This window comes from Macaca thibetana, chromosome 3, assembly GCF_024542745.1.
Source record: "Macaca thibetana thibetana isolate TM-01 chromosome 3, ASM2454274v1, whole genome shotgun sequence".
Lineage (NCBI taxonomy): Eukaryota > Metazoa > Chordata > Mammalia > Primates > Cercopithecidae > Macaca > Macaca thibetana.
Window position 1 is genome coordinate 138,309,263 of NC_065580.1, and position 20,768 is coordinate 138,330,030.

Here is a 20,768-nt window from a genome sequence, read left to right on the forward strand (position 1 = left end):
ACTTTTCTAAATTTTTCTGTAGAGACAGGGTCTCTGTCGCCCAGGCTGGAGTGCAGTCATGTGATCATGGCTCACCGCAGCCTCCAACCCCTGGGCTCAAGCGATAATCCCACCTCAGCCTCCCCAGTAGCTGGGACTATGGGCGCCTGCCACCACACCCAGCTAATTTTATCATTTTTTGTAGAGATTGGGGACGGGAATGGGGGGACTTGCTGTTTCCCAGGCCGGTCCTCCCGGCCTTGATCAATCCTCCCGCCTCGGCCTCCCAAAGTGCTGGGATAACAGGCATGAGCCACTGTGCCTGCCATTCTTTTCAGAGCTGGATAACCTTGAGGGTGGATAACTCGGTGGTTTCGGTTTTCACTGCTGTAGAGAGCAGGACTCTGAGCGAGGTACTTTAACGCTCTTTCCTCCTGGTGGTTCTGTGTGCAGAGCACTATGCTGGCTGTATTTGGGGTGCATTTACCATTTTATGGGATCCTTGCAACAACCCTGACAGGACCTGGGACTCAAACTAGGTCAGGTTGTGTCTTGGTTGAGGGTGGTCACTACCTCTCCATATAAACCAAGGGCTACCCCTTAAGAACCCCCCAGAGAGTGCTCAGGATACTCCCACTGGGGTGGGAGGACTGCTTGAGCCCAGGAGCTCGAGGTTGCTGTGAGCTGTGATTGCGCCACTGCACTCCAGCCTGGGAGACACAGCGAGAACCGTCTCAAAAAAAAAAAAAAAAAAAAAAAAAAAAAGGAAGAGGCCCATTTCTGGCTCCATCTCAGAAGTTCAGCTCTAGCATCCTAAAGGGAGGACCTGGAACCTAGAATATCCTAAATTCTTTCAGATGATGATGAAGGGGCCTGGAGATACCAGCTGTCCCTGGGCTATTCACCCTGTAGGCCTACCCCTGCTTTCCAGGGCTTATAGATGAGTCAGGTACTGAGAATCCCCAAGAAAAATGCAGAGGAAGTACTGTGGGACTCCAGAGGAGGGAGAGTTACTTCATGTCTTGGCAGAGCGTCAAAGAGGACTGCCCCTATCAAGATCTCTAGGAGGAGGGAAGAGGAGGAGGAGGAGGAGATGGCATATGCTCTGGCTCTGCAGGCTGGGCAGGATTTCAACCAGCAGGGAGGGTAGGATGGGCGTCTTAGGCAGCTGCCGGAGCAGACAGGCCGAAGAGCTTGTGGATGGCAGGAACAGAGCGTCCCAGGAGCTGAGCAGGATGGTGACACAGCGGCCAAGGCTGCTCACACTCCACCAAGGGCTGGTTGGTGGGGGAGTCTCATTGACCCTGGAGCCTGCTGCTGGACCTAGCTTCTGCTTTTTAATTTTAATTTTTTTTTTTTTTTTTTTTTTTTTTGAGACGGAGTCTTGCTCTGTCGCCCAGGCTGGAGTGCAGTGGTACAATCTCGACTCACTGCAACCTCTGTGTCCCAGGTTCAAGCAATTCTCCTGCCTCAGCCTCCCGAGTAGCTGGGACTACATGCGCGCCACCACCACACCCAGCTAATTTTTGTATTTTTAGTAGAGACGGAGTTTCTCCATGTCGGCCAAGCTGGTCTCGAACTCCTGACCTCAAGTGATCTTCCCGCCTCGGCCTCCCAAAGTGCTGGGATTACAGGCGTGAGCCATGGCACCCAGTCCAGATTCTGCATTTTCTAGTCAGATTCCCAGAAATGTCTGAGCTGCAGGTGCACATGAAGTAGGAGCAATGTGAAGGCAGGGACCACTCGGACGCTGGAGACCAGAGATGGGGTGGTGGTGAGTAGGAGGGGAGATGACAGTGACATGGAGGAAAAACAGCATCTCCCAGCCCCATTTCTGCCACCCAGAAGTCCATCAGGCAGTTGTCAGTGTGGATGAAACCCACCACGCCTCTGCCTCCAAGCTACAATTATCCATCCTCCCATCCTTCGGGCCACCTCCTCACACAGAACTCCTGTCCCCCTCGGTGAGGAACAAAAGACTAGTGGCTGCATGTATGGTGTTAGTGACCAAAATGAGGTGGCCAAGGCCTTTGCCACGGGAAGCCAAGAACCAGTCTTTGTTTTTGGTTTTGTTTTGTTGAAATGGAGTCTCACTCTGTCACCCAGGCTGGAGCGCAGTGGTGTGACCTCGGCCCACTACAACCTCCATGTTATAAGTAAAATGTTTATTCAGAAACAGAATGCTTGTTCCCCAGTACCACAAGGAAAAATCAGCATTTAGACAAAGAAGTTTTCTCAGTAAGGTAATCTTACTTTCTGCAGAAAGGGTGCTCCTTGCGGATGGAACAATGGCGAGAGCACACCTGAATAAAGGAGGGAAGCAATTTTTATCCTTTACGCAGCTTTTCCTTGCTACTGTGTCTTGTCTCCATTGGCTGGAGCTAGACCTTACAATTAAACTGAACCTGAATGGCTAACTTAAAACTTTTCTAAATAGGTCAAAGTAATGGAGAACAAAAGAAAAGAGGAAGTTGCTTATGAAAAGACTTAGAAAAGTAATAACATTTCCTGGCGGGCGCAGAGGCTCACGTCTGTAATCCCAGCACTTTGGGAGGCTGAGGTGGGCTGATCACGAGGTCAGGAGATCAAGACCATCCTGGCTAACACGGTGAAACCCCATCTCTACTAAAAAAAAAAAAAAAAAAAACCACAAAATATAAGCCAGGAATGATGGCACGCACCTGTAGTCCCAGCTACTCGGGAGGCTGAGGCAGGAGAATCACTTGAACCTGGGAGACAGAGGTTGCAGTGAGCTGAGATTGTGCCACTGCACTCTAGCCTGGGCAACAGAGCAAGACTCTGTTGAAAGAAAGAAGGAAAGAGAGAGAGAGAGAAAGAGAAAGAAAAGAAAAGAAAAGTAATAACATTTCCAAAGTAATAACATTTCCAAATAAGGAAGCACAGCCAGCACAGATATCTTGGTTAAAGTACAAGAACATAGAATGTACTACGTGCCTGTGAGCATATGTAGCACAAATATGTTGGTTAAAGTACAAGGACATAGAATGTACTTATTCTCTTATATCTAACAGCTACATAGGATAGGGCTTAACAAAGAGTTATTAGCACAAAGCAAGGAGGTTTGAAGGAAGCTAGTCTTTAAAAGAAATTATTTCTAACACTTATGATTTATTCTTTAACAAGAAGAGAAATTTCAAAGAGGAAACATTTTACTTTCTACACTCCTCCTCCCGGATTTGAGCAATTCTCCTGCCTTAGCCACCCGAGTAGCTGGGATTACCAGCACCCACCACCATGCCCGGCTAATATTTGTGTTTTTAGGAGAGACGAGGTTTCACCATACTGGCCAGGCTGGTCTTGAACTCCTGCAGGCGATCCGCCCACCTCGGCCTCCCAAAGTGCTGGGATTACAGGCGTGAGCCACCGCGCCCGGCCTTTGTTTTGTTTTTGAGACCAGGTCTCCCTCTGTTTCCCAGGCCAGAGTGCGGTGGTACAATCATAGCTCACTGCAGCCTCCACCTTCCAGGCCCAAGCGATCCTCCTGCCTCAGCCTCCTGAGTAGCTGGGACTACGGGCATATGCCACCACATCTGGCTAGTTTTTGTAATTTTTTTTTTTTTTTTTTTTTTGTAGAGTCGGGGTCTCTCTATGTTCCTCAGGCTGGTCTCCAACTCCTGGATTCCTCCCACATCGGTCTCCCAAAGTGCTGGGATTACAGGCACAAGCCACCCATCAGGTGGAGAATCAGTCTTTAAAGAACAGAGTGTGGGAGCAGGGGGCGCCCAGGGCGAAGGTAATTAGACAGCAGAAGAGTCCATCCCGCAACGAAGCTGCTGTTAAGTCCTGGGGCCGCCCAGCCACGCTGGGTAATTATAAGGAAAGCAAGTCTCGAGTCTCGTCTGCGATCGCGGACAGGATGAATAGCTTAACCTAGAACAACCCTGACCTCCACGAGGAGGACCTGGTCCCCCGCAGGCCACAGCTCCCCTGCAGTTCCCGCCTGCTGCCTGCAGAGGGAGCCAGAGGCTGAGGCTGCACCAGCCCTGCTCCAGCCCCGCGAGGTCACGGTCGGCGGAGTGCCTATTAGCATTCCAGAGCCAAATCCAGCTCCCGGCTCTGTCTGGTCTCCGCTCCTCTAGGCAGGAGGGACAGCCGCCTTCAGACAGCGAGAAGGGAGGTGGGAGTGGATCCAGGAGGGCGGTGGAAACCGGAGACACAGTATCAGTGCAGGAAGTACAGACACTGTCAATCTTGCCCAAGAGAAGCAAGGCAGAGGCCAAGCACGATGGGTCACGCCTGTAATCCCAGCGATTTGGGAGGCCGAGGTGGGAAGATCCCTTTAGACCAGTTCAAGACCAGCCTGGGCAACACAGTGAGACCGCCCCCCTCCCCCCCCCACCTCCCATGTCTCTACAAAAAATTTAAAAATTAGCCGGGGATGATGGTGCTTGTCACCCATATACCCAGCTACTTGGGAGGCTGAGGCAGGAGGATTGCCTGAGCCCAGGAGATGGAAGCTGCAATGAGTTATGATCACACCACTGCACTCCAGCCTGGCCAAAAAGCCAGATCCTGTCTTAGATTTTAAAACAAGAGAGAGGAGCAAGGCAGTGTCCCACAAGATGAATTGGCAGGGAAAGTTCCATTAACGAGTTAACCTTGACCCCCTCCTGGCTCCACTGCCCTGTGGGGACAGCAGGGACAGGACATTCCTGCCTGAGATGCCCAGGGAATAGGGATTAATTACTCCAAACTCAGGGTGAGAGGAAGCTGCTGGGGCCAAGGAGCGAGAGCTGGAGCCTGCCCTGCAGCCACTATGGATGCAGTAATCTCCATCCAGAGGCCGGGCACCATGGCCTATGCCTATAATCCCAGCACTTTGGGAGGCCAAGGCGGGCAGATCACGAGGTCCAGAGATCAAAACTCTGTCTCTACTAAAAGTACAAAAAATAAGCCAGGCATGGTGGTGCGTGCCTGTAGTCCCAGCTACTCAGGAGGCTGAGGCAGGAGAAGCGCTTGAACCTGAGAGGTGGAGGTTGCGGTGAGCCAAGATCATGACACTGCACTGGACCTGGCGACAGAGCAAAACTCTTTCAAAAATAAAAATCAAAATCCCCATCCAGGCGCTGGCAGGCTCTAGCCTGCAGGGAACTGGGCCTAGGTCTCCTGGTGCTTGCCTCTGTGGATCCCACTTCCTAATCTCCTAGGGCTTGAGATGGAATTCCTCAATTTCCTCCCTCGCTGAGGCCGCCCACATCCCGCCACTGCCTGCGCCCTGGCCCCCACGGACTCACAACTTGTGGCAAACTTCCTGCATCAGCCAGAGCTGGCCAGACAGAAATGAGTTCTTTTCCTCCTCTTCATTTTCTTCTAGTTGCTTAACTTTCCTCACAAAGTCTAAGGGGGTCACCCTGGGGCAGGCAGAACAAGACACTGAGAGGTAGGACCAGGTGGGCTGATCTGGGGCTGGTGTGTGGCAGCACAGCAGATATAGTTGTGAGATTAGGAAACGTCTCAACTGACTCATCAACAGTGGTGGTGCCAGTCTGTGGCCCCTCCCCTGGTGCCCCCTGGGCGCCTCCCCCACCCCACCCCATCCATGGAAAAGTCATCTCAATAAATGACATCTGCAAAGGCCTTCTTTCCAAATAAGGCCATATTCTGAGAAACTGGGGCTTAGGACTTCAGTACATGAATTTTTAGGAACAAAATTCAACCCCTCCTACTAAATATATGGAGTAAAAAGTTGAGAGCACCTTGCACTCAATACACTTTCCAAAGGCAATTCCCATCTCCATTCTAGAAGTTCGTCCTTCAATACCTTCTTCTATTCGTTGATTCATTTATTTATTTGAGACGGGATCTTGCTCTGTCACGCAGGCTGGAGTGCAGTGGTGCGATCTCGGCTCACTGCAACCACTGCCTCCTGGGTTCAAGCGATTCTCCTGCCTTGGCCTCTGGAGCGACTGGGGTTACGGGGATGCGTCACCACTCCCGGCTATTTTTTGTATTTTTAGTAGAGACGGGGTTTCACCATGTTGGCCAGGTTGGCCTCGAACTCCTGATCTCAGGTGATCCACCCTCCTCGGCCTCCCAAAGTACTAGGATTATAGGCATGAGCCACCTCGAAGGGCCTAATAAGTAAATATTTTAATGCCACTGTAGGCTAGGTGCGGTGGCTCATGCCTGTAATCCCAGCACTGTGGGAGGCCGAGGCGGGCAGATCGCAAGGTCAGGAGATCGAGACCATCCTGGCTAACACGGTGAAACCCTGCCTCTACTAAAAATACAAAAAAATTAGCCGGGCGTGGTGGCACGCACCTGTAGTCCCAGCTACTCAGGAGGCTGAGGCAGGAGAATTGCTTGAACCTGGGAGATGGAGGTTGCAGTGAGCCGAGATTGCGCCTTTGCACTCTAGCCTGGGCGACAGAGCGAGACTCTGTCTCAGAAAACAAAACCAAAAACAAATACAAAAGCAAAACACAGTAGACTAGCATCCTTCCTGCAGAGGAGCTGGAGATCGAGGGGCCAGAGAATAAGGTGCTGACCCCCAGCACACACCCACAGAGCTGCCCCCTCCCCAACCAAGCTTTGGCCCAAGGGGAGGGTCCTAATGCCAGGTTTTGGAGTGGTTTCCCAGTGGGTTCACTATTCCCTATTCTCTCCTCAAGGCCAAAGCTAATAAACAAAGTGCTGATCTGCCTCCAAAGCCTCTTCCTAGCCTATTCAACAGGTGTGTATTATAGGATTCCATTTATGGGAGTAAAATGTATTTGCAGTTGAATGTAAATGCATAGAGGCTGGGCACGGTGGCTCATGCCTGTAATCCCAGTACTTTGGGAGACCAAGGCAGGAAGATTGCTTGAGTCTAGGAGTTCGAAACCAGCCTGGTCAACATAGTGAGACCTCATCTCTACAAAAAATAAAAAAATTTTGCCAGGTGTGGTGGTGTGTGCCTGTAGTCCCAGCTGTTTAGGAGGCTAAGATGGGAGGATCACTTGGGCCAAGGAGTTGGGGCTTCAGGGAGTTATGATCGAGCCACTGCACTCCGGCCTAGGCAACTGAGCAAGATCCTGTCTCAAATAAATAAATGAATCAACGAATAGAAAAAGGTCTTGAACGACAAACTTCTAGAATGGAGATGGGAATTGCCTTTGGAAAGTGTATTGTGTGCTCTTAACTGTTTACTCTATATATTTAGTAGCATGGGTTGAATTTTGTCCCTAAAAAGTCATATGTTGAAGTCCTAACCCCCAATTCCTCAGACTATGGCCTTATTTGGAAGCAGGGTCTTTGCAGATGTCATTTGTTATTTAAGATGAGGTCATGCTGGAGTGGCATGGGCCCCAATCCAATGTGACTGGTGTCCTTATAAGAAGAGAAGAGGGACCAGGCGTGGTGGCTCACACCTGTAATCCCAGCACTGTGGGAGGCCAAGGAGGGTGAATCACTTGAGGTCAGCCTGCCCAACATGGCAAAACCCTGTTTCTACTAAAAATACAAAAATTAGTAGGGCGTGGTGGCGCATGCCTGTAATCCCAGCTACTCGGGAAGCTGAGGCAGGAGAATCACTTGAACCCAGGAGGTGGAGGTTGCAGTGAGCCAAGATCATGCCACTGCACTCCAGCCTGGGCGACAGAGCAAGACTGTCTCAAATAATAATAAATAAATAAATAAATAAATAAATATTTTTTAAAAATTTAAAAATAAAGACCGGGCATGGTGGCTCAAGCCTGTAATCCCAGCACTTTGGGAGGCCGAGACGGGTGGATCACGAGGTCAGGAGATCAAGACCATCCTGGCTAACACAGTGAAATCCTGTCTCTACTAAAAAAAATACAAAAAACTAGCCGGGCGAGGTGGCGGGCGTCTGTAGTCCCAGCTACTCGGGAGGCTAAGGCAAGAGAATGGCATAAAGCCAGGAGGCGGAGCTTGCAGTGAGCTGAGATCTGGCCACTGCACTCCAGCCTGGGCAACAGAGCGAGACTCCGTCTCAAAAAAAAAAAAAAAAAATTTAAAAATAAAAAGCACGTCATCAAGTCAACCCCGCGCTCTAACACGGCTCCCAGGCTTATGTGTGGGTCTTGGCATTTAATGAAGCAATCCCTTATGATTACCCTGGTTTCGTTTGTTTCTTTGTTTTCTAGAGACAGGGTCTCAATCTGTTGACCAGGCTGGAGTGCAGCAGTACAATCAAAGCTCACTGCAGCCTCGAACTCCTGGCCTCAAGTGGTCCTCTCACCTCAGCCTCCAGAGTAGCTGGGACTACAGGCACACACCACCACACCTGGCTAATTTTTTTAAAAATGTCTTGTAGAGACAGGGTCTCACTGTGTTACTCAGGCTGGTCTCGAACTCCTAGGCTCAAGCAATCCTCCTGCTTCGGCATCCCAAAGTGTTGGGATCACAGGCACGAGCCTGTGTGGTCATTTAAGGTGGGAATGAGGTGGGAAGGTTCTTCTACAAATCCCAGTGTGTCTGATGTAATCATAAAGGTTCTCCTATGAAGGGGCAGGAGGGTCAGAGTCAGAGAAGGAGATGTGACCCCAGATGCAGGCCAGAGAGAGAGAGAGACAGAGAGAGAGAGACAGAGAGAGAGAGAGAGTGTGTCAGAGAGAGAGAGAGAGAGAGACAGAGAGAGAGACAGAGAGAGAGATTTGAGGATGTTGCACTGCTAGCCCTGAAGATATAGGAGGGAACCATGAGCTGAGGGATGCAGCCAGCCTCTAGGAGCTGGAAAAGGGAAGGAAAAGAGCTCTCTGAGACAGCCTCCAGAAGGAACACAGCCCACAGACACCTTGGTATTTACTTTATTTATTTATTTTGAGACAGACTCTCTCTCTGTCGCCCAGGCTGGAGTGCTGTGGCGCGATCTCGGCTCACTGCAACCTCCACCTCCCAGGTTCTAACAATTCTCCTGCCTCAGCCTCCCAAGTGGCTGGGATTACAGGCGCCCACCACCTCGCCCAGCTAATTTTTTATTTTTAGTAGAGACAGGGTTTCAACATGTTGGTCAGGCTGGTTTCAAACCCTTGACCTCGTGATCTGCCCTCCTTGGCCTCCCAAAGTGCTGGGATTACAGGCGTGACCCACTGCACCTGGGCTGCCCACTATCGTTATATTTGATTTTTTTTTTTTTTTGAAATAGGGTCTTGCTCTGCCTCCCAGGCTAGAGTGCAGGGGTGCAGTCATAGCTCACTGCAGCCACGACCTCCTGGGCTCAAGCAATCCTCCCACCTCAGCCTCCCAAGTAGCTGGGATTGCAGGCATGTGCCACCATACCCAGCAACATATTTTATTTTTTTGTCAAGATAGGGTCTTGCTGTGTTCCCCAGGCTGGTCTTAAACTCCTGGTCTCAAGTGGTCCTCCTGCCTTGGCCTCCCAAAGTGTTGGGATTTCAAGTATGAGCCACCATGCCAAACCTTCTGCCCACTTTAGAGCCATTTCACCACCCCCCCACCCACTCCCCCCCTCCGCTGGCCTCTTTGTCCCAAAAACCCCCGAGTGTGCTTTGTGTCTCTCCCAGGCCCAGCAGGGACAGCTCTGGCAGAAAGCCAGGGCAATCCCTTTCCAGTTCTCGGCCCCCTCCCCACCTTCCTGGAAGCCCCAGGCTGGCCTCGTACCTCTAAGGAGAAGCTACGCACTCGCCATCCTGTCCCTCTGACTGGAGCCTCCCATCACTGTGTGGAGCCCCCTCCTCCCTAAACCACCAGATCCACCTCAAGCCCCACCTTGCTGCCTAAAAATAACTCCTCCGCGTCCTGCTGGCTCCCCCAATCCCTCCCCGCCCCGGGGCTCCTTCTGGTTTGTATTCTCCCAGCCGGCTGTGAGCTGTGAGCCGGCGCCAGTGTGCCAGGCCCACCGCAGGCCCGGAATTAGGTTAACACCGCTGCAGCCCTGGAGGGAGGTCGCCTGGTTGGGGCCATGGTTGGGGGTACTGAAAATGCTCCCTCCATAGGCTGGGGCCTGATTCTGTGTTGGGGGAGGGCAGTGACATGTGTGTGGTTGTGTATGTGTCGGGGGCTGGATACTGTAAGCTTTGACAGTGGTGACTGATGGCAGATACACCCCAGGCTGGGCTGAGCTCGGCTGAAATGTCTGGCTCAGGAAAGAGGGGCGCAGTGGGACCCTCTCAGCTTCCGCTGCAAACCCTAGAGCAAACCCTGGAAATGCCTGCGCGCAGAGCATCTTATCACCCGGAATCTTCCATCTGCCGTCTCACAGAGTCCCGGGAGGCCTCTGAGGGAGGCTGTTCACCCCACATTACACATGGGAAGGCAGAGAGGGGCTGCCCTGAAACTGCCTTTGCAAAAAATTACCACAGTGAGAAAATTATGACAATGAAAGAGATCTGATCTAACCAACCCCCATCTTGCCTTTTTTTTTTTTTAATAAATGTTTGGTTTTTTTTTTTGAGACGGAGTCTGGCTCTGTCACCCAGGCTGGAGTGCAGTGGCCGGATCTCAGCTCACTGCAAGCTCCGCCTCCCGGGTTTACACCATTCTCCTGCCTCAGCCTCCTGAGTAGCTGGGACTACAGGCGCCCACCACCTCACCGAGCTAGTTTTTTTTGTGTGTGTATTTTTTAGTAGAGACGGGGTTTCACCGTGTTAGCCAGGACGGTCTCGATCTCCTGACCTTGTGATCCGCCTGTCTCAGCCTCCCAAAGTGCTGGGATTACAGGCTTGAGCCACCGTGCCCGGCCATTTTTTTTTTTTTTAAAGACAGGGTCTCATTCTGTTGCCTGGGCTGTAGTGCAGTGGCACAATCGTGGCTCACTGCAGCCTTGACCTCCTGGGTTCAAGCAATCATCCCACTTCAGCCTCTGAGTAGCTGAGAACACAGGTGTGTGCCACCGTGCCCAGCTAATTTTGGTAGAGGTGGGGTCTCGCTATGTTGCCCAGGCTGGTCAAAAACTCCTGGGCTCAAGCAATTCTCCCACCTCAGTCTCCCAAATTACATAAGCTACTGCGCCTGGCTAGGTTTTTGCATTTCCAACGACTGATTGCTTCATCCAGACCCACCAACTGGCTATGTGTCCCCATCCAGATGTGCACTTCCTGGCCCCCCAAACTATCCTCAAGAAACCCTGGCCTCCAAATTTGCGGGGAGATTGATTTGACTAATAATTCCATCTCCCACGTGGCGTGGCCAGCCTCAAGTCAATTTCACTCTTTCTCTTTCTCTTTCTCTTTTTTTTCTTGAGATGGAGTTTCGCTGTTGTTCCCCAAGCTGGAGTGCAATGGCACGATCTCAGCTCACTGCAACCTCCACCTCCTGGGTTCAAGCCATTCTCCTGCCTCAGCCTCCTGAGTAGCTGGAATTACAGGCACCCGCCACCATGCCTGGCTAATTTTTGTTTTATTTTGTTTTAGTAGAAATGGGGTTTCGCCGAGTTGGCCAGGCTGGTCTTGAACTCCTGACCTCAGGCGATCCGCCCGCCTAGGCCTCCCAAAGTGCTGGGATTACAGTTGTGAGCCACCGCGTCCGGCCTACGCTGTTTCTTTATTGTCATGCTATGGTCCCAGGGAATTGGTTTTGTCTGCGGAGTGGGGCAGGAAGAACCCATCGACCAACTACAGTCCCCAGCCAGGCACGGTCCCAGAGTAAGCCCAAGACAGCTATTGCTGTCTTTATGGGATGGCCACCCTGTGCCAGGTGCCTACTGGGCATGGATGTGGGGTGGGGGAAATTAGCAAGCTGAGACTCAGAGTAGAAGACCTAGCCTGCGGTCACAAAGCACGTGATGGGGGGGCAGCACCTAAATCCTCTGAGCCCCAGCAGACCCTACCCCAAAGTGCTTCTCCTGGGTAAGGGAGCAGAGTCATTGACCTGGCTGTGGTCATCAGCCTGGCTGTGGGAGGGAGTGAGACTGTCTCAGGAGCTCTGGGCAGGGCCTGGTGCTGGGAGCGAAGCCAGGCATCTCCAAGGGGTGCCAATATGACTTAGACACGTTCATTTTGTGGATAATGAATAATTCACGTATGCAAATATGGGTATCCGAAATGCTCAAAACCAGCACATTGAGCCTACCACATCCTGGGCGGTGCTGCCTAGAACACGGCTTAGTACAAATATGAGTAGACTTAAAGAAAGGGATAAAGTAAATAACCCTGCAGGAGGAGTGGAGTGAGAATGTGGACATAAAATATGAACTACAGGCCAGGCATGGTGGCTCACACCTGTCATCCCTGCACTTTGGGAGGCAGAGGTGGGTGGATCATTTGAGGTCAGGAGTTTGAGAGCTGACTGGCCAACATGGTGAAACCCTGTCTCTACTAAAAATACAAAAATTAGCCAGGCATGGTGATGGGCACCTGTAATTCCAGCTACTTGGGAGGCTGAGGCAGGAGGATCACTTGAACCTGGGAGGCAGACATTGCAGTGAGCTGAGATCGCACTACTGCACTGCAGCTTGGGTGACAGAGCAAGACTCTGTCTCAAAACAAAAAAACAAAAACAAAACAGCAAAACATGAATTACAGCCAGGTGAGGTGCCTCACGCCTGTCATCCCAGCACTCTGGGAGGCTGAGACAGAAGGATTGCTTGAGCTCAGGAGTCCAAGACCAGCCTGGGCAACATAGTGAGACCCCCGTCTCTACTAAAAAAAACATACAATACAATAAAACAAAATAAAATAAAAATTAGCACACTTGTGGTCCCAGCTACCAGGGAGGCTGATGCAGAAGGATCACTTGAGCCTAGGAGGTTGAGGCTGCAGTGAGCTATGATCGCACCACTGCATTCCAGCCTAAGTAACAGAGCGAGACCCTGTCTCTAAAAAAAAAAAAAAAAAAAAAGTAAAGACTTCTGCAGCCTGGGCTTCTCTGGGGTCTGGGGCCCCTTGGACAGTCAGGAAAGGCTTTGTGGAAGAGATGGGGCCTCGGGCTGGGACCTCATGAAGGAAACTTCAGTCCATCTCCTCCTGTCTGTGGGTAGCTGGGGCTCCAAGTCAGCGTGGGTGTACTTTTCCTTCGGGCAGCCACCTCTGCAGGCCAGGTCTTCTACTCTCAGCCTCAGCTTGCTACCTTTCCCCACCCCACATCCATGCCCAGGAGGCGCCTGGCACAGGGTGGCCATCCCATAGACAATAGCTGCCCTGGGCTCACTCTGGGACCGTGCCTGGCTGGGGGTTGTAGCTGCCCGATGGGTTCTTCCTGCCCACTGCACAGATAAAACCAATTCCCTGAGACCACAGCATTGTAATAAAGAGAGTGTAATTGACATGAGGCCAGCCATGCCACGTGGGAGACAGAATTATGACTCAAATCAATCTCCCCGAAAATTCGGAGGCCAGGGTTTTTTGGGGATAGTTTGGCGGGCCAGGGTCCAACGCATTGGTAGGTATATTAGGCATGGGTGCACAGGCATGGGTGCCCATGTGTGTTTTTTTTTTTTTAAACAGAGTCTCACTGTGTCTCCCAGGCTGAAGTGCAATGGCACGATCTGGGCTCACTGCAACCTCCGCCTCCTGGGTTTAAGCGATTCTCCTGCCTCAGCCTCCCAAGGAGCTGTGATTACAGTCATGCGCCACCGTGCCCGGCGGATTTTTGTATTTTTAGTAGAGATGGGGTTTCCCCATGTTGGCCAGGCTGGTTATATGGGAGTGTTTGTGTTGTTGTGCATGTCAGGAGCTGTGTGGGTGTGGGGTGTGCCTGAAGTTTGATTCTCACGGGGTGAAAGAGGTGTGCATATATGGGTATGGAGGAGTAGATACAGCCAGTGCATGGAGCATATCATGGGGTGTGAGGGGGGCGTGTAGAAAAGCGTGGGGGACGCGTGGCTTTGTGTGTGTGGCACGTATATACGATATACAATACATGGTAGATGTGTGTGAGTCTGGCATGTGGGTGTGGATGTGTGCAGTGAATTCAGGTGACTGAATCTGTTCTCCTGGCAGACAGATGTAGGAGATGAAACTGGGTCACATTGTCCAAGGTAGCCTCAGCTGCTGTCTCTGCTGGCATCTTGCCTCCAGTCGGAACACAGGGACACAGGTGCAGTGCTCCCAGCCTCCAAGAAGAGACAGCCCACTGCACAATCCTTGGGGGTGAGGGTCCCTGGGCTGGGCACCTGTTCAGTGGACCTGGACACAGTTCCCCAGGGTGGAATGAAGAGACTATGGTGAGTAGTGATGGCCAAGGAAAGAGACAGGGGACCAGGAGTGGTGGCTCACGCCTGTAATCCAGCAATTTGAGAGGCTGAGGTGGGTGGATCATGAGGTCAGGAGTTCAAGATCATGAGGTCAGCCTGGCCAACATGGTAAAACCCCATCTCTACTAAAAATACAAAAATTAGCAGGGCGTGGTGGTGCACGCCTGTAATCGCAGCTACCCTGGAGGCTGAGGCAGGAGAATTGCTTGAACCTGGGAGGCGGAGGTTGCAGTGAGCTGAGATTGTGCCATTGCACTCCAGCCTGGGCAACAGAGTGAGACCCTGTCTCTCAAAAAAAAAAAAGAAAAAAAATAAAGAAAAAAGAAAAAAGAAAGGGAGAGGTGCACCCCAGGCCACCATTGTCCTATGCCCTCCACCACTGCTCACATCACCCCATTCTCTCCTCATCCTAACTTTCCCTCTACCTGGCTGGGCATTTTTTTTTTTTTTTTTTTTTTTTTTTTTTTTTTTTGAGACGGAATCTTGCTCTGTCGCCCAGGCTGGAGTACAGTGGCGTGATCTCGGCTCATTGCAACCTCTGCCTCCTGAGTTCACGCCATTCCCCTGCCTCATCCTCCCGAGTAGCTGGGACTACAGGCATGCGCCACCACACCTGGCTAATTTTTTGTATTTTTAGTAGAAATGGGATTTCACCATGTTGACCAGGCTGGTCTCAAACTCTTGACCTCAGGTGATCCACTCGCCTCGGCCTCCCAAAGTGCTAGGATTACAGGCGTGAGCCACTACACCCAGCTACTGGGCATTTTAAAAAACTTTTATTGAGGTACAATACATGCAGAAAGTACAGAACTCTGGCTGGGCATGGTGGCCCATGTGTGTAATCCCAGCAATTTGGGAGGCTGAAGCAGGAGGATCGTTTCAGGCCAGGAGTTCAAGACCAGCCTGGGCAACATAGCAGGCCCTCATCTCTACAAAAAAACTTAAAAAATGAACCGGGTGTGGTGGTGTGCACCTGTAGTCCCAGCTACTCAGGAGGCTGAGGCAGGAAGATCGCTTAAGCCCAGGAGTTCGAGGCTGCAGTGAACTATAATGGCGCCACTGCACTCCAGCCTGGGCAACAGAGCAAGACTTTGTCTCTAAAAGAAAAGAAAGTATAGACATCGTACACACAGAGCCCAGTGCATTTTCACAATTTGAACATAGCCATGCATCCAGAACCCAGCTCAAGAAACAGAACATTCTCAACCTTCCTTGTGCCCCCTCTGGTCAGCATCTCCTGCAAATAACTACTCTCATGACTTTAGACACCACAGAGGAGTTTTGTCTGCCATCATGTTTAACTACAACACCTGAATCCCTCCCCTAACTCGAGAGGGATATTAGCTCCTTTCTGCATCATGAGAAGCGAAGAGAAAGCTGGGAGGTGATACTGTCTGTCCTTACCGCTGGCAGGAAAAGGATGAAGGTTCTGCCTGGCCCTGGTCACAGATACCTGTCAAGGATCTCCAAGTCCCTGCCTGGGAGATGATCATGATTATTATTATTGTTATTATTATTTGAGATGAAGTCTGGCTCTGTTGCCCAGGCTGGAGTGCAATGGCACGATCTCGGCTCACTGCAACCTCCACTTCCCGGGTTCAAGTGATTCTCCTGCCTCAGCCTCCGAAGTAGCTGGAATTATAGGTGCCTGCCACCACGCCTGGCTAATTTTTATATTTTTAGTGGAGACAGGGTTTCACCAGGTTGGCCAGGCTGGTCTCGAACTCCTGACCTTATGTGATCCACCTGCCTCAGCCTCCCAAAGTGCTAAGATTACAGGCGTGAGCCACTCGTCCAGCCAGATTCCTTGACTCAAGCCTACAGGGGACCTCTGCCTAAATAGCTTGATGACAAATAATTTGCTTGTGCTAGTGTGTTCAGGCAATACTGCTGTAACAATTATACCACAGCATTTCAGGGGCTTCTTGCTACTTATTATTTCTCATTCTCTGGTAGTCCTAAGGTTTTGTTTTTGGTTTTTGTTTTAATTTTTTATTTAATTTTAGAGAAATAGAGGCAGAGTCTTACTGTGTTGCTTAGACTGGTCTTGAACTCCTGGCCTCAAGCAATCCTCCTGCCTCAGCCTCCCAAAGTGACAATCCTAAGTTGATATTTGTGGTCAGCAGGCAGCTCTCCTCCATATGGTGATTCAGGGACCCAGGCTCCTTCTGTCTTGTGGCTCCCCACCCAACCCAGGGCCTTGGAATCCTGGGCATTGTGCCAGCAGCCAATGTAATGGGGGAGGAGAGAGCAGAGAGAGCACATCTACTTTCTAGGGACTATTCCAGGAAGTGGTCACATCTACTTGCATTCCATGGGTGAGAATTAGTCATATGGTCCATCTCCATACCAACAAGGAATGCTGGGAGATGTAGTCCCCAGATTGGCATTCTTGTCCCGCTAACAACTCTCCATTCTGGAAGGGAAGCATGAACACTTGGTGGTCACAGTGGGTGTCATAGGGAGAGAGAACGCAGAGAGGATGAAGTCTCTGTCTCTGCCTCAGCCTTGCCTGGAAGGCAGAGTTCACTGACTCAGTGCCTCATTCACTTATTCATTGGAATGCATCCTCATTCATTCATTCATTTGCAAAAGCATTCATGAATTTATTCATTCGTTCGTTTTTCCCCCCCTTGTCTCATGCACACACTCATCTGTGCACACGCATTATACACACATCTGCACCTCCTGTAAGACATATTCAAGGCCTAGGGGCCTGGGCAGGGTAGCTGGGCCAGCCAGGGTCACACACCCACCATGTGGACAACTCAGGGGGTTTCAGGCTGTAGCGTCCCAAGAGGTCCAAGGGAAGAGGGGAAAGTGCTGAGGAGTTGGGAAATTGACAACCTGATTCTGAGAGGTCTGTCCTTCCAGCACGGCCCGCCTTCAAGGGCCTGGGTGGGTTCCGGGATCAGGAAGGGGGAAGAGCTGTGTGCCCTGTTCAGGGCAGGGGCCTTGGCCGCAGACCCAGGGAAGAGAGATGAGATGGGGCACAACCCCAAGGCCACTGGCCCAGGGGCAGGCCTGGCTTTGGGTCAGACAGATCCTGGCTCAAATCATTGCCCAGATGTTTATGGACTGAATGGCTGTGGCCAAGCTCCGAACCGCACTGATCCTCAATGTTCTCATCTGTAAGATGGGACACTGGTCCTTTGCTCACAGGCTCATTGTGGGATTAGAGTTAATCAGGAGGAAGTACAATCACTGGAATACAGCAGTTTTCATTTTTAAATTTTATTTTTATTATTTATTTATTCATTTTTGAGACAGGGTCTCATTTTCAGCCCAGGCTGGAGTGCAGTGGCCTGATCTCAGCTCACTGCAAACTCTGCCTCCCGGGTTCAAGTAATTCTCCTGCCTCAGCCTCCTGAGTAGCTGGGATTACAGGCACCACCATGCCAGGCTAATTTTTGTATTTTTAGTAGAGACAGGGTTTTGCCATGTTGGCCAGGCTGGTCCCGAACTCCTGACCTCAAATGATCAGCCCACCTCGACCTCCCAAGGTGCTGGGATTACAGGCATAAGCCACCGCACCCAGCCTTATTTGTTTATTTTTAGAGACAGGGTCTTACTCTGTCACCCTGGTTGGAGTGCAGTGGTGCAATCACAGCTCACAGCAGCGTTGAACTCCTGGCCTCAAGAGATCCTCCTGCCCCAGCCTTTCAAGTAGCTTGAATTGCAAGTGTGTGCACAGCACTCAGCTAAGATGTTTTGTTTTGTTTTGTTTTGTTTGAGTAGAGACAGGGTCTTACTATGTCACCCAGGCTGGTCTTGAACTCCTGGGCTCAAGTGATCCTCCCACCTCAGCCTCCCAAAGTGCTGGAATTACAGGTGTGAGCCACCGCGTTTGGCCAGATTATTGCAGTTTTCAAAGATGTGTGTCACTGTCACTCTTGGGCTCAGGCTGAGAGCAGACCTGAATCTGCAGGAGACTTGATCTGAAGCCCCTCCAAGTGGGTGAGGCATAGGCTGCTGCTGAGAGTCATCCCTTCCCAGGCTAGGATGACCTCAGGCTGGGATGGGGGCTGGACCATTAGGATTGTGTAACAGCTTGGTGGTGAGAGGGGGTCCCAGGGCAGGGGGGCCCATGTGAAACTCTAGGCAGAAGCAGCAGAGGCCACAGCCTCAAAGTGTAGCCCCCTTCCCTTCTACATCACATCTCCAGATCTCAACAAAAGCTTTGTTCCTTCACATCCTCACGTCCCAAGAATGCGCAGCTTTTAAAAGACCCTAATGAGGACAATGCTTACCCCAGAGCAATGGCCCCGATGGTGCATTTACGAGCAACGGAGAGGAGAGTAGCAGCCTGGGAGGGAGGAGGGGCGAGCAGGGGAGGCTGCCGCCTCTGCTCATTTTTTATTAAAGATCTGCTTCAAGGTCAGCCCTGCCACAAGGGACTCCTCAATTTCCCAGGCTCTGCAGAGAGATGGAGATGTGCTGGGGGAGGGGAGGGAGATGGCGAGGAAGAGATCTGGGTGGGCTAGGCAGAGGGGCACAAAGAGAAGAGAAGGAGGCTGCGTGGTCCACAGGGATCCCCCAATATGATCTGTATCCAGCAAAGTGCTGGACATGGAGGGGGCACAAGGGAGGTCCTGGAGGGAGTGAGGAGAGAAAAAGGAGGCCGATGCCATGGGAACGTTGATGGGTTGGGCCAGCAGAAAAGAGTGAGCATTTAAGCTATTGGGACAGCAGAGGGACCAGGTTTTGTTTTTTGTTTTGTTTTGTTTGAGACGAGGCCTCGCTCTGTCGCCCAGGCTGGAGTGCAGTGATGTGATCTCAACTCACTGCACCCTCAACCTCCTGGGCTCAAGTGATCCTCCCAGCTCAGCCTCCCAAGTAGCTGGGACCACAGGTGCCCGCCATCATGCTTGGCTAATTTTTGTATTTTTTATAGAGATGGGGTTTTGCCATGTTTCCCAGGCTGGTCTCGAACTCCTGGTCTCAAGCATTCCTCCTGCCTTGGCCTCCCAAAGTGCTGGGATTATAGGCATGAGACCCCACATCCAGCCCAGATTTTGTCATTCTCCAGATAAAAGGCACCACACGCACCATTAAATCCCTCCAGGCTATAACCATGAGATTTCTTTTTTTTTTTTTTTTTTCTTTTTTTTTTTGAGATCGAGTCTCCCTCTGTCTCCCAAGCTAGAGTGCAGTGGTATGCTCTCAGCTCACTGCAACCTCTGCCTCCCAGATTCAAATGGTTCTCCTAGTAACTCAGCCACCTGAGCAGCTGGGATTATAGGCACATGCCACCAGACCCAGCTACATTTTGTATTTTTAGTAGAGACAGGATTTCACCATGTTGGCCAGCCTGGTCTTGAACTCTTGACCTCAGATGATCCACCTGTCTCAGCCTCCGAAAGTGCTGGGATTACAGGCGTGAGCCACCATGCCCGACCAAGAAGATTTCTAACAATAGACCTCACAGCAACCCTCAGAGACAAGTGTTATTAGCCCCATTTTACAGATGAAGAAACTGAGGCTCCAGGAGACTTTCCCAAGTTCACATGGCTACAAAGCAGAAAATCTGGCTCAGGTCCTGGGTCTGATTCCAAATTCCATTCATCCCATGGAGTCAGCCACATCCTCCCCACCTTTTGTGCCTGGCTTGTGACTCTCCCTCCAGTAATACGAGGTTTCACCATGTTGGCCAGGCTACCACAAGTTTAAAAAAAGAAAGGGGAAAATAGTGCTGGACAGGAAGACACTGTTTTATTGATTTTCTTTTTTATTTTCAGGTTTCAGTTTGTCAGCCGGGCGCGGTGGCTCAAGCCTGTAATCCCAGCACTTTGGGAGGCTGAGACGGGTGGATCACGAGGTCAGGAGATCACGACCATCCTGGCTGACATGGTGAAACGCCATCTTGACTAAAAATATAAAAAATTAGCCAGGCGTGGTGGTGGGCGCCTGTAGTTCCTGCTACTCTGGAGTCTGAGGCAGGAGAATGGCGTGAACCCAGGAGGCAGAGCTTGCAGTGAGCTGAGATCGCACCACTGCACTCCAGCCTGGGCAACAGAGCAAGACTCCATCTCAAAAACAACGACAACAACAGCAACAACAAAAACAACAAAGTTTCAGTTTGTCGCCCAGGCTGGAGTGCAGTGGCATGATCACAGCTCACTGCAGCCTCAACCTCCTGGATCAAGTGATCCTGCTGCCTCTGCCTCTGCCTCTGAGTAGCTTGGGCTACAGCTGTACACCACCAAGCCCAACTCATTTTTATTTTATTTTATTTTATTTATTTATTTTTTTGAGATGGAGTCTCGCTATGTCACCCAGGCTGGAGTGCAGTGGCGCGATCTCCACTCACTGCAAGCTCCGCCTCCCGGGTTCACGCCATTCTCCTGCCTCAGCCTCCCACGTAGCTGGGACTACAGGCGCCTGCCACTGCGCCTGGCTAATTTTTGTATTTTTAGTAGAGACGTGGTTTCACCGTGTTAGCCAGGATGGTCTCCATCTCCTGACCTCGTGATCCACCCGTCTCAGCCTCCCAAAGTGCTGGGATTACAGGCGTGAGCCACCGCGCCCAGCTATTTTATTTTATTTTTTAAAGAAACAGATACTCATTATGTTGCCAGGCTGGTGAGACACTGTTTTATATGCAGATGTCTTGGAAAGGTTCATTGACCAAGTGCCATCTGAGCAGAGATTGCCTGTTCAGAGGGAGAGTGAC

At 51.1% G+C, this 20,768-nt stretch overlaps 2 protein-coding genes across 6 annotated transcripts in view; one reads left to right on the top strand and one right to left on the bottom strand.

Annotated features, from left to right (window-relative positions):
* TMEM120A (transmembrane protein 120A) overlaps positions 1–20,768 on the bottom strand; it is a 436,474-nt gene that overhangs the window by 85,409 nt on the left and 330,297 nt on the right. The window lies entirely within an intron of this gene.
* Positions 1–20,768, top strand: part of HSPB1 (heat shock protein family B (small) member 1) — a 138,649-nt gene that overhangs the window by 9,853 nt on the left and 108,028 nt on the right. Inside the window, exon 1 of one of the 5 annotated variants that reach the window (XM_050783871.1) lies at positions 204–207. The exons of 1 other annotated variant lie outside the window; for it this stretch is intronic. The gene's annotated coding sequence lies outside the window, so the exon portion shown is untranslated. Of the gene's footprint in view, positions 1–203; positions 208–11,691; positions 11,696–16,333; positions 16,338–18,175; positions 18,180–20,768 lie in introns of those variants that run through there. 3 more of the 5 variants (XM_050783863.1, XM_050783870.1, XM_050783865.1) reach the window with 3 other exon arrangements.